This window comes from Tachysurus vachellii, chromosome 1, assembly GCF_030014155.1.
Source record: "Tachysurus vachellii isolate PV-2020 chromosome 1, HZAU_Pvac_v1, whole genome shotgun sequence".
In the NCBI taxonomy this organism is placed as follows: domain Eukaryota; kingdom Metazoa; phylum Chordata; class Actinopteri; order Siluriformes; family Bagridae; genus Tachysurus; species Tachysurus vachellii.
In genome coordinates, this window is record NC_083460.1 from 11,630,023 (window position 1) to 11,643,962 (window position 13,940).

Here is a 13,940-nt window from a genome sequence, read left to right on the forward strand (position 1 = left end):
CTGGTGAGAAATCGGACTGATTAACTTCATCAACTGCATCATGAAACAAATCAACATTCATTCATTCATTTTCTACCGCTTTCTACCACGGGGAGCCTGTGGCTCAGGCGTCATCGGGCATCAAGGCAGGATAAACCCTGGACGGAGTGCCAACCCATCGCAGGGCACACACACTCTCATTCACTCACGCAATCACACACTACGGACAATTTTCCAGAGATGCCAATCAACCAACCATGCATGTCTTTGGACCGGGGGAGGAAACGGGGTAGAACATGCAAACTCCACACACACAAGGTGGAGGCGGGAATCGAACCCCCAACCCTGGAGGTGTGAAGCAAACGTGCTAACCACTAAGCCACCGTGCCCCCACAAATCAACATATGAAGAATATATATATTCTCTTTGGAAGCATATACTGTATGTTTCCAAAGAGGATTAGTGAGTTCACTGCTCAGATTGAGTAATGATTTGTGTTTGGTGTTTGAGCCGTTTTTTTAATCAAAAGGCGATGTATTTTCGACCCTGTACCCTTGTGCTAGAATAAGGATTTATTTAAGCAATGTTGAATAGAGCTAAGTAATTTTGAGCTTGTGACAATTCATTGTGAGAAAATTAAGTTTACTGTCTTGTTATGTGCACGCCAGGTTATTTGTTATTGAAGTTTTCAGTCTGGATGTCAGTCTTTTGATGGGAGACCACTGAGTCATGGAATGAGAGGGACAGATGGCGAGCCACCCACGGAATGGAAGATGAACTTGAACTCCATATTGGATAAACTTCAGAATTTTACAGACAGAGCATTTAAAGAACTGTATTTATTGATCTTTACTTTTCTTCTGGTGATTTATGATTTACCAAAACAGATACTTATTTTAAGTAATGGGGCAAATCTATTCTCTGTTTCTTGTTAAAGCTGGTGTTTTGAAAGCTTCTGTTCTAAACAGGGATCTTCAAATCTATCCCGAGCCTACTGAGATCCCTCTCATTTAACTTTGACTGTTTTCATATTTTCTTCAAGCTTCCAGCTAAGTTTCAGATCAATTTTGTCCCTTCACACTGTGTGTGTGTGTGTGTGTGGGAACACAGGGAGGGGTCCATGTGTAGCCGACACATTAGGTGTGCTGTTTGATTGCTGTCTTGGGGTGTTTGACATTTTTAACAGCCTGGTGGTATTTGAGTCACCGCTCAACTTACAGTGTCGAGACGGAATCAATGTATAGACATACAGCAACACAAATAATCAGTCACACATCCAGCTTTGCTTTGTGTTATCGGGAAAACTAGCAGTCAGCATCAAGTCTGGCCCCCTGTGACTCACTTTAACAAGACCAGCAACTGTCTGGCCAGGAGCAGATATGTCAAAGGAATCATAATATTATAAGTCTCTTGTGTTAAGGTAATGTTAAGGGAATTATAGAAACCCTGAAAAGATTCCAGCAACAATCATACAAACAGCGGGAATGTAACTGTTGACTCTAGTTTGAGAGAGATACACTTTTCTCATGAACTAAAAATAGATTAAACAATACACTTTATTACAAAGGTCTGTTTGTGTATTTATGTCCACTGGTAAATGTCTATATTATTTGAGATGGCAAATATTTCTCAGGCTTTGTTGAATATGATGAAATGATGTAAAAAAGACTGAACTCATAGGTGCCATCATCATATGTGAAGAAGGCCGACTTCATCCCAAAACATGTGATCTGAAGGGACTGGGATGTAGAGAGAAGTGTGGGGTACAAAGGACTTTCATTTCTCAATTTCCTTTAACCAGACCAAGTTTGAGGCACAGCAGGGGCATAATAGAAGGATTAAATCATGCTCTGTGAAAACGTTTTATGATTATTTTGGCCAAGAATGCCTGTTGGTAGAAGAACCTCTCAGCATGACGTGTGATAAATCATCCTCTCAGATGCTGCAGTGGTGTGATTCTGTCCTCCAAAGCGGTTATGTTTGTCTGCTGCTGCTCTCCAGTGCTTGTGGGTTTTTTTTTATTTCTGACTAAAGTATCAAATTCTAGATGAACAAAGAAAATTGGACTCAAAACTGTGATAATTCTCTGGAATAATTTAACTTACCAGTTCATTTACCTGTAGTACTTCAGCACCAGTCTAACACAAGGCCCTTGTTGTCCCAGCAATGCTGGTGTTTTTTGCAGTTGTGATTTTAAGTGTTTTTTGGTTAATATGGTGTTATTTGGCTGTGTAGCCTATAAACGTAGCAGTCAGGATCAATCAGCCTGCAATTTTGTAATTACAGAAATGAATGAAACTCTGATATTCAAAGGAGCTTGCAATTTTTTTTAAAATTGCAGCAGATTTTCAGAAGACTTTGCGTTCAACAGATCCATTATTCTGTCAATATCTCCCAGTCTGTTATCAGCCCAACACATAAACATGGAAATGCACTTTTACAATAAAATAAAATAAAAAATAACTTTAAAAAACTTTTAAAATTAAAGATTAAAGGCCTTGCACAGGGGCCCAGGAATGGCAGCTTGATGTTCCTGGGATTCAAACTCATGACCTGCCAATCAGTAATCTAACACTTTAACCACTGAATTACGATGTCCCTGACCTGGAATGTTTGACCTGGTGTTATTATTACACGACTCTTTTATTCTCAGATATTTTTGCAGCCAATCTTTTTGCTAGCTTCATAAAGAGCTTACCTCTGTGCGTCAGTTTGATTGGCTTGTTGTGTTATTTAATGCATCTTGCACTGATATCCTTGAATCTGTTGTCCACAATTACAGCTTAGCCATGGCTAAACAGCTACACTCAACTTCTAATACTTTTTTAATACTAATTTAAATTCTAAAGAGAACAGATCAAAAATGCAAGAAAGACACATTAGCCAGGACAAAATATTTCAGACATTTAAATATAAATGACAAAAAATGCATTTAATAACACACATGCAGTAATGATTTCTGCTCTCACATCTATTCCAGAGGACACTAGCAGCATGTTCTTTCCTTTTAACCCAGTGTAAACCAGTGTCACTGTCCTACTTGACAGATTTAATCCTGCGTATGAGGTCTACTACATGGTTACATGTCTTAAAATGTCTTGTGTACTGTCAGACCTAATATTTTTCCATTACAAACAGCTGCTTAGCCAGTGGCAGTGTTCTGTCCTGTTTTAAACATCCACAACCTCTCAAAAAAAAAAAGCCTGCTCTGGATTCCTTCAGTTATTAACAAATTTAGACTATCCTCTAAACTATTTTTAAACTAGTTTTATGTAGGTAAGGAAAATTATTTTCTCTCAGCTTTCTTAATTTGTAACCAGGAAGAACATTTCTATTCAGGTTTATTCCATTTCCACACATGGTATAGCACCAAGCAGCATGTCTGAACTCTTTTGACACATTTCCATTTCCAGAACTTCTAATCATCTATTCCACAATCTTTTCCAATTCTTCTCCAATATAATGAATAGGGGCATGGAAGCCTTTATTTTCAGAACATCTACAGTGGTGTGAAAAAGTGGTGTGAAAAAGTTTCAGATCAACAAACAAATTTAAATATTAGTCTAAGATAACAGAAGAAAACACAACATTCAGTTTTTAAATGGTTTTTTTTTTATTATTATAGGAAAACAAAATCCAAACCTACATGGCCCTGTGTGAAAAAGTGTTTGCCCAGAAACCATCTTGATGATCCCCAAAACTTTTGGAAAACTACTCTGTGGACTGACGAGACAAAAGTTGAACTTTTTGGAAAGTGTGTGTGTCATTACATCTGGCGTAAAAGTAACACTGCATTTCAGAAAAAGATCAACATACCAACAGTAACATATGGTAGTGGTGGTAGTGTGATGGTCTGTGGCTGTTCTGCTTCTTCAGGACCTGGAAGACTTGCTGTGATAAATGGAACCATGAATTCTGTTGTCTACCAAAAAATCCTGAAGGACAATGTGCAGCCATTTGTTCATGACTCCAAGCTGAAGGTAACTTGGGTTCTGCAGCAGGACAATGATCCAAAACACACCACAAATCCACCTCTGAATGGCTGAAGAAAAACAGAATGAAGACTTTGGAGTGGCCTAGTCAAAGTCCTGACCTGAATCCTATTGAGATGCTGTGGCATGACCTTAAAAAGGCGGTTCATGCTTGAAAACCCTCCAATGTGGCTGAATTACAACAATTCTGCAAAGATGACTGGCCAAAATTCCTCCACAGTCTGTAACAGACTCATTGCAAGTTATCGCAAACTCTTGATTGTAGTTCTTGTTGCTAAGGGTGGAACAACCAGTTATTAGGTTTAGGGGGAAACATTTTTTTACACAGGGCCATGTAGGTTTGGATTTTGTTTTCCCTTAATAAAAAAGGCATTTAAAAACTGCATGTTGTGTTTACTTGTGTTATTTTTGATTGATATTTAAATTTGTTTGATGATCTGAAACATTAGTGTGACAAATGAAAAAAATAAAAAATCAGGAAAGGGGCCAACACTTTTTCACACCACTGTACATTACAGCATTTTTTTTTTTTTTTATCTGTTAGACTTTTTTCCTGTTTTATTTATTGTTTACTATCTATTGTTTTATTTGTTATAATTGATTATCTTAATTATGATGCATTTATTCTGACACAAGTTTATATTGACTTGATATTGCAGTGCAGCACATTCCACCTTCTGTAGACTTGAAGACTCAGGACCGTGTCTGTCGAGACAGATGCAAATGCTGTTCAACAATTTTAATGAAGATCAACGCAGAGGTATCCAAACCACTAAGCAAAGGCGAAGTCAAAACACGAGCAAGCATCATGCAATAAGCAAACAGGAAACACTAGGCATAATCCCCTGCAAAAAGGCTTCAGAGTGAAAACACATTCAGGGTTACCTCGCAACTGGTTAAATGTTTATGTAGGTGCAGGTGTAATTGTGAACAGGTGCACATGGATCTGCTGCTGTGTGTTCTAGAAAGTGGACTTCATAGCCCTTCAGTCTGAGTCCCAAAAATGAATTGGAAGTATGTTCTATAACTCTGAGACTATGTAAGAGAAAGTTCTGCCACTTGCTGTAACCAAAATAATGTCTGCACTATTTGACCTGAGCAAGCATTGTGGATCTTAAAAGACTAAATGTTCAATCAGTATCGAGGCAGGATACCATTCATGCTTTATACACCATAAGTAGTATTTTATAATCAGTGTAAAATTTTGCTGGGAGCCAATGCAGTGTTTATAAGATAGTGGTGATGTGGTCTGGTCCATTCTGGACTTATACAGTAGGTGCTTCAATATGCATTTACTAGAATATCCAGACAACAAGGCATTACTGTAATCCAACCTAGAGATAAAAAAGACATGAACTGTTTTTTTCTGCATCATGTAGTGACATATTTATTGACTTCACATGAGCGTAGAATCAATAAACACAGTACTGTACTGATGTATTAGTTGTAACTAAAAGGCCATACAGAACTTCCGGCTAACTGCCTGTGTTCTTTGTGGAGCTACAGTAACTCTGCCATAGGTTTAGTTTTAAGTCAAGTTTAAGTAGAAAGAAGTTACTAAGCATCTTATGTCTTTAATAAAGTTCTCAACTTTATTAAGCATGCATCTGGTTTTGCTGAAAGATTAATCTGTGTGTCATCAACGTAACAGTAAAAGCTACTGTATGCATGATCAGAAGTAATGGAATAGATATTCTTACACTTAATACTTTATATGTATTATATGTATATACCAGTGACCTACTGATATATCCAAACTGTTGTTTCTCCTTTGATGATACTTTTCCAGGATTTTATTACAATATATTTTGTTGTTGTTTGTTGTGGGGTCAGGGATCAGGGGTTAGGCTCTGGTCTGGTGATTGGTCAGGCATAAAAGGTTTAGTGAAGTCACCAAAGTGAAACCTTACACTTCCCCTAATGAAGTCTTTTGTTGTGTCTGCAGTGTGTTTTGGGTCATTGTTCACTGCATGAGGAAGTTCGTCATGATCGGATGCATGGTTGAACCCCCGTGAAGCCCAAGCCACGATCTCACATGACCAATGACTTGTTTACGATCATGAGCAGATACCTTTTTTCTTCGGAGTTTAATCTTATACGTAGAACTTTCTATTCTGATTCTCACTACTGATAAATGGATTGGGTCTAGTGGTATGACATCTAGGTTTCTGCTCTTAATGTCTATTTGGATGTTGAGGTTGTTGGTAATTGACTGTTTTTAGGTTTTTCTTCACAGCTCTCACAATGTTTGTTGTCAGCTGCTGTCATTGTCCTAATCTAAACTGTTCACTGTCTGGTTGTTATTGATAAATAAATCTAATAAATTTAGATATGTGATTGTACTCTTTGCCAATTATTCAGTTTATATTAATAAATGTACATACATTCACATGTACTCAGGTACTCTCAAAAATATTATAGTATAAATTATAGTATATTCTACATAAATATAGTATTGGTCCATATCCAGCTTGAGTAATGAGTTCCGCAATATATAGAATGGTAATTCAAAGCTCTTAATTATCTACACGCAGGTCCATTTAATTAACATTTGCTCCCAAAATCCACATTAATGTCTCTCAGTATTAAGAGCTTGCTGGTTGTACATTCCCAGGTTAGATAGTGACCAAACTTGGTTGGCCTGTGACTGGGTTTGTCGAGTGTGGTGATGTAATCCTCTCCATCTGATTGTATGCATTCTTGGATCTCCTGCAAAAGGTGTCCTAGATAGGAGTGTTTCAGATTTTCATAAGGGGTGGGTTGGATAACTCCCAGATTCTGGTAACCCTTTAAGTCTCCCAGATCTACACCATGAAGAAGTACTGTATATCAAAATATATCTCAGATCACACCTGACGGACTGACAAATAAAAGTATTGCAGTGATAGAAACAACAATACTTGTACAATATAATACAATTGAACTAATTCTCAAAGCCCACAAATCCATGTAGCCACAGCGCCGGTTCACAAATTACACTAAAAGGGCTAGATTATGTGAACACCTGGCCATTAAACTCATATGTTGCCTTCCCCAAACTGCTGTAAAAAAGTTGGAAGCAAGTTGTATGCAAGAGCATTGTCCAATCTTATCGCTGAAACTAAGGGGCTGAATCCCAACCCTGTACCTGCATGGCAATGCCTTCAAACACAAGGTCCATAAAAAGACATGGTTTGCCAAAGTTGATTAGTAAGAATACATGTGGCCTGCACACAGCCCTGAACTTCACCCAACTGAACACCTCTGTAATAAACACATACTTACCAAACCTTCTAAACTGACATTACTGTACAAACATTCTGATGCTTTTTCTAGCTGAACAATCACAAATCCACCATCTGTGTTCCAAAATGATGCTGTAATATCAAAGGAAAAGGGGCAACTCAAAACAAAGTGCATTGTTTTAGAATGGGATGTTCAGCAAGCACATGTGGGTGTGATGTAAGGTGGACACATATGTACCTCCACAAAACATTTACATGTCCTCATTTTTCTCTAACACAGATATTGCTTTAACATTCATCCATTCAGTCAGTCATTCATTGATAGCAACTGCTTTATCCTGGTCAATTTTACAGGCGATCTGGAGCCAATCCCGATAACTCTAGCATGAGGCAGAAACAAACCCTGGATGATACACTAGGTTATCTTAGAACCTTCATGAATACACACATCCACACACTTTCACACCTAGAGGCAATTTAGCATAGCCAATCTACATAATGGCATGTTAATGGGAGCTGAATGGAGCTGTAAGTTAGCAACACTAGTGTCTGCTGCTGTCTGACTGACTTCAAATCAATTCAATTAATTATTAGCAACTGTAAAAAGAAGAAAGGTTTTGTTTGTCACATACATCACAGTAATAGTGATATTACTTATTGTTGCGAAGCTGAACAAACTTCTGTAAGTCGTTTTGAATAAGGGAATCTACCAAATGCCATATATAAATGCTATATATAAATGGTTGAGAGTGCAGGCTAACCATACCAAAAATCATCTTGCTGAAGTTGTTGTTGTTGAGAGAGAGAAATAACAGTAGCAAGCATGGGTTATAAATGTTTCTTTGGCTGTTTAAAATGCAAGTTGTCTTAGAAGGAGATGTCTTGAAATTACATTTCTTGTAGAAGAATGTATTTAAAACTCACAGATTGAGACAGACATTTTCCCAATATTTTCTGGAGTAAGTTCCTCAACAAATCCAACCCATTGGTATTGCTCTGACTTGTGTACTAACTGTATAGTATGTCTTAGCTTGGGTTGTGAGGTAAGGAAAACACTTTTAATTTATGGGTGGGGTGTGTGTGTGTGTGTGGGGGGGTACTCAGTATTTCTTTCCCTGACTACCTGTTTCATTGGAAATTATGTCTTGGACTTTAAGCATAAATGTAAACACTAATTGGAAGTCTGTCCAAGAGCCAGTGGTCTTTGTAGTCCTATCCTGCTTGTTGTTTTTCATTATTCTATGCACTAGAGTTACAAAAATACTTATTAGAACATTAATAATTAGTTCTTTCTTCATTATGTAATTATATTTTCCAATAAAAATCAAAATTCTATTTATTTGTATAGTGCTTCTAACAATTCCCAATGTCTCAAAGCAGCTTTACAGAACTATTGAAACAAAAGAGAGACAGAAAAGAAATAAATATATATAATAAGAAGAAGAAAAAATAAGAATAAAAATAATTAAACAAATACATACAATTAAAGTTTAAAATTAATTTAAAAATATTTATTTTAAATGTAAAATACTTATCCCTATTGAGCAAGCCAGAGGCGACGGCAGCAAAGAAAAACTCCCTCATATATCATATAAGGAAGTAATCTTGAAAGGAACCAGACTCAGAAGGGAACCCATCCTCATTTGGATGACATTGGACATTAAATAATGTAAATGTAAATAATGTCCTTTCTACAACAGTTTATAAAAATGTAACAGATTATAATAGAGCTCCTGAGGAACTAATGGGTCATCATAAACTCTGAGTTCAGCTGACTGACACAACATTGGTTCAATGAAGGCATGACAGTCTCCGGGCGGCTTCATACACAACAATCCCATGAGACACTGGCTGACCATGCAGATCAATCCCTGGCAGGGTGACCACCGGGCGACAAGGCTCAAACCAGGGGTAGAACATCAGGATTGACGAAGTATCTCTGTAAGAAGAGATGATCAGAATAGGAACTCTGAACACTGGGAGCTCAGGAGTGACATATATATCTCGACAGAGAGAGAGGGAGAGACAGCCCTGAGGGCTTCCTGGGATGTAAAGCGTCTGTGTCTGCAAACCTGAGCGACTTGCGAGTGTGGTAAGCCGACAGCATCCAGACATCCCAGTTCACCAAACACTCTATGCCCACGAACCCTCCAGATCTGCTCCTTTACCTAAGAAAAGCTATTCATAAAAATCTAGAGTGAACAAAGGTGTTTTTAGGCTGGACTTAAACACCGAGACTGTATCTGAGTCCCAAACACACTGGAAGTCTGTTCCATAACTGGGGTCTCTAAGAAAAAGCTCTGCCCCCTGCTGTAGCCATTTGTACTGGAGGTACTACCAAATAGCCTGCACCTTTTGATCAAAGTAGATGTGATGGATGATAAAAAAAACAAAAAGATCACTCAGGTACTGTGATAGGGGTGATATGTTCATGTCTTCTGGTTCTAGTTAGCTGCTGCGTTCTGGTCTAACTGGCGCTTGTTTATGCTCCTACTGAAACATGCAGACAGTAAAGCATTACTATAATCCAACCTAGAGGTAACAAATGCAGGAACTAGTGTTTCTGCATCTTGAAATGACATCATATTTATTATCTTAGCAATAGATGAAAGAGGGCTACCCTTATTAGCCTCGATATTATTTACTTATGTACGTCGCTCTGGATAAGGGCGTCTGCCAAATGCTGTAAATGTAAATGTAAATGTATTTATTTGAGCTTCAAATGAGAGACCGGTAGGTCTTTTTCTGCTGCACCTAATGTAATATAAAGACTATCCAGAGTTACTCTGTAATTAGAAAGCTTGTTTCTGGCTGCCTGTGGTCCTAGTAAAAGCACTTTTGTCTTGTCAGAGTTAAGCAGGAGGAAGTTAGTAAGCATCCACTATCTTATGTCTTTCACACATTCTTCAATCTTATTAAGCTGGTGACTCACATCTGACTTAGCTGAAACATATACAGTAGCTGCATGTCATCATTATAACAAGGAAGCTAATACCATGTTTACAAATAATTGCACCAAGGGGTAGTATATATAGGGAGAAAAGCATTGGGCCTAAAACAGAACCTTGCAGAACACTAAACATTACCTTAGCTTTTTTAGAGTAGTTACCATTTAGATCTACGAACTGTCCCTTTAGGGTTAAAGATTTGATAACCGCTAGCATAAAAGATTTTGGCACATAGCCAGTGCTAAGGACAGAATTTATTATCTTTAGAATTGGTTGGATAGCTACTGGTGGTATCTGTTTAAAGAAACACGTTGATAGGTGATCCAGAATGTAGATTGATCATTTTGAAGAAAAAATCAGTAGAAATAAGTCAGTCCCTTGGAGGGGAATAAAACAGTCTAAACACTGATCAAAAACACAAATATTATCTATGGCATTATCCATCAATTTATTTGGTATTAAATTAATGGTCTGGATTTTCTGCCTGATTTTATCAGTTTTTTTCATTTAACTAATTCATGAAGTCATTACTGCTACAAATAGAGGGTGTGCACTTTTTTTATTCCTAGTTAATTTTGCTACCACATTAAATAAAAATGTAGGATTATTTATGTTATCTTCAATTAGGCTGGAGAAGTACACCAATCTAGCAGCACTAAGAGATTTTTTGTAGCTATGATGGCTTTCCTTCTATGCTAATCGAAATACTGATAATTTAGTTTGACGCCATTTAGGTTTTAATTTCTTAGCTGATTGTTTTAAAGTTTGTGTGTTGTCATTGTACCAGGGTGCAAGTTTTTTCTCTGTACTTACTTTCCTTTTCAGTGGAGATACAATATCTAGGGTGTAGGACTAAATAGTCAGTCATCTGATCAAGTTCTGTGGGGTCAGATGGCAATCCAATCATGGATAATAATTCTGGGCGACTGTTGTTTACGTATTTTTAACACGGTGACGCGGCAAATTGCAAATATCGTGTCCGAAGCTCAATTTAAATGAAATGAGATAATGGTCTGAGATTCTGATTGAGGCACTGTGACTATATTTTAGCTGCTACATCAAAATTAGTTGTAATCAGTACCTCTAAAATAGATTAGTGTACTCCATTTTTGTTTGGATCCCTTCAACCCTAATTTTCTTTACCAGTCAGCTTCTTCCTTTACATTTTTTTCACATCCCCCACCATTTCACAGGCTGTGGCTACAAATTACTAGTGCGTTTGAGTGGCTTTTCTCCACCATAAAATGCACTGTTCTTTCTTTAATGGTTTAGTCACAAGCCTCACACTTGTGTAGCCAGTGTCGGGTCACTCTGGAAGCTGGAGACAGCTGATTGACAGACCTTCTTTCCCATTCCTCATCCAAGCAGTGCAAGAATGTTGTGTCTGCAGCCACCTCTAAGAGGCTTGTCCAGGTTGACAATGATTGGAACCATCAAGCATATGAAAATGGATCTGAGTTGGCCGCTGGTGATGATACGCTAATGAGAACTGTTGCTATAACATTGCATGATAACAATTATAATTCATTCATTCATTCATTCATCTTCTACCGCTTATCCGAACTACCTCGGGTCACGGGGAGCCTGTGCCTATCTCAGGCGTCATCGGGCATCAAGGCAGGATACACCCTGGACGGAGTGCCAACCCATCGCAGGGCACACACACACTCATTCACTCACGCAATCACACACTAGGGACAATTTTTCCAGAGATGCCAATCAACCTACCATGCATGTCCTTGGACCGGGGGAGGAAACCGGAGTACCCGGAGGAAACCCCCGAGGCACGGGGAGAACATGCAAACTCCACACACACAAGGTGGAGGCGGGAATCGAACCCCGACCCTGGAGGTGTGAGGCGAATGTGCTAACCACTAAGCCACCGTGCCCCCTACAATTATAATTATTATTCAAATATAAATAATTGGAACAATCTCTGAGGGGCAGAGCATTTGAGACACAAACTCCCTGTGGTTTCACTCTGCAGACTCTTTATATATAACTACTCATAGGTGGAAGCTCTTGAAGTGGATAGTATGCACCTCTTTTACTACTGTAAATCTTGTTCATTTCTTGCTCCCCTAAATATAAATTCTCCTTCAGGGACTTGTGGAGAGCAGAAAGGTGTATATGTGTGATCGCACCACATCACAGCACCATCTCCTAGGGCAGGGGTCGGCAACCCGCGGCTCCAGAGCCGCAAGTGGCTCTTTCATCCCTCTGCTGCGGCTCCCTGTAGATTTGGAAAATAAATATTTAATTTAAATTTATTTTTTAGTTAGTTAGTTTTTTTAAAAAAAAATGTAATTCTAAATTCTAAAATTATGATGCTCTTGTAACATTAAAATAAACAGTGTTTAATTTTTTTTGTCGCTCAAAAACTGCGTCATAACTGCCCACTTACGAAATCCGATACACAGAAAATTTTGATGTCATGAATACGAAGAGGACTCAATTAGACATTGAACCTTTTATTTGAAAGTAACCTTCAACCCAGCGTCTTTTTCTTAAGGTTAGTTCAAACTGTTCAAAATATTGTTGTTTGCCTGCAGAAATAAAGTTTCGTTTACTCGGTAGCAGTTCATTGATTTCATAAATGCAACACACTACAGTTTTTTCTATACTTTCCATAAAGGAAAAAAATGATATATGCAGTGTTATCTTCATTTTAGATGTCAAATGGGTTTTGTGGATCCCTGTGTTTTTTTTTTCTGAGGGAAACGGGTCCAAATGGCTCTTTGAGTTTTTAAGGTTGCCGAACCCTGTCCTAGGGGCTTCATAAACTTGTTGCATCAAATTGGCAGGCATGAGACAAAATGAAACAGGTGTTTTTAAACTGCCTTTTTCTAATGATTAATTCAAGACAAAGACATTCTATTCTGGTGAACTCAGTTTAAATCAATTGACTAAAGGACTGATCTTCTGACTGAACCTAATTCCAAAGGTCCATGTGAAGAGATGTAAGATTTACTGTTATTAGGAGTTGATTTACTCACTCACTCACTCATTTTCTACCGCTTATCCGAACTACCTCGGGTCACGGGGAGCCTGTGCCTATCTCAGGCGTCATCGGGCATCAAGGCAGGATACACCCTGGACGGAGTGCCAACCCATCGCAGGGCACACACACACTCTCATTCACTCACGCAATCACACACTACGGACAATTTTCTAGAGATGCCAATCAACCTATCATGCATGTCTTTGGACCGGGGGAGGAAACCGGAGTACCCGGAGGAAACCCCCGAGGCACGGGGAGAACATGCAAACTCCACACACACAAGGTGGAGGCGGGAATCGAACCCCCAACCCTGGAGGTGTGAGGTGAACATGCTAACCACTAAGCCACCGTGCCCCGTGTGAGTTGATTTACAGTCCTGAAAATAATTAATTCAAAAGAATTTAGAAACCTTTCTCACACCAGCATTCTTCTGGAATGTATGATTTTGTATGTTCCCTGCAGTGACTGTACAGTGAGTCTGATGTTAACAAGACATGCCTGGTTGGAACAATTAGTCCTTAATACAGAATAGAATTTGACCCAAAAACCACAGCCTAAGCAGCTCACTAGACAGAAAAACTCATATTTGACAAGGGCTAAGTTATATTCTAGGTAAAATAATAAGGACCACTGAGACCCTGCATCTTGGATGCCCATGTCCATCAAAAGAGGCTGTTTGTAGGACAACAATGTCTGAGAAGCACAACAAATATGTTTACGCAACATTTGAGAGATTATTATTTAATGACCTAGGAGCCTCTGTCTCAGCATTTCCTACTAAATTAGTCAGGGCAGG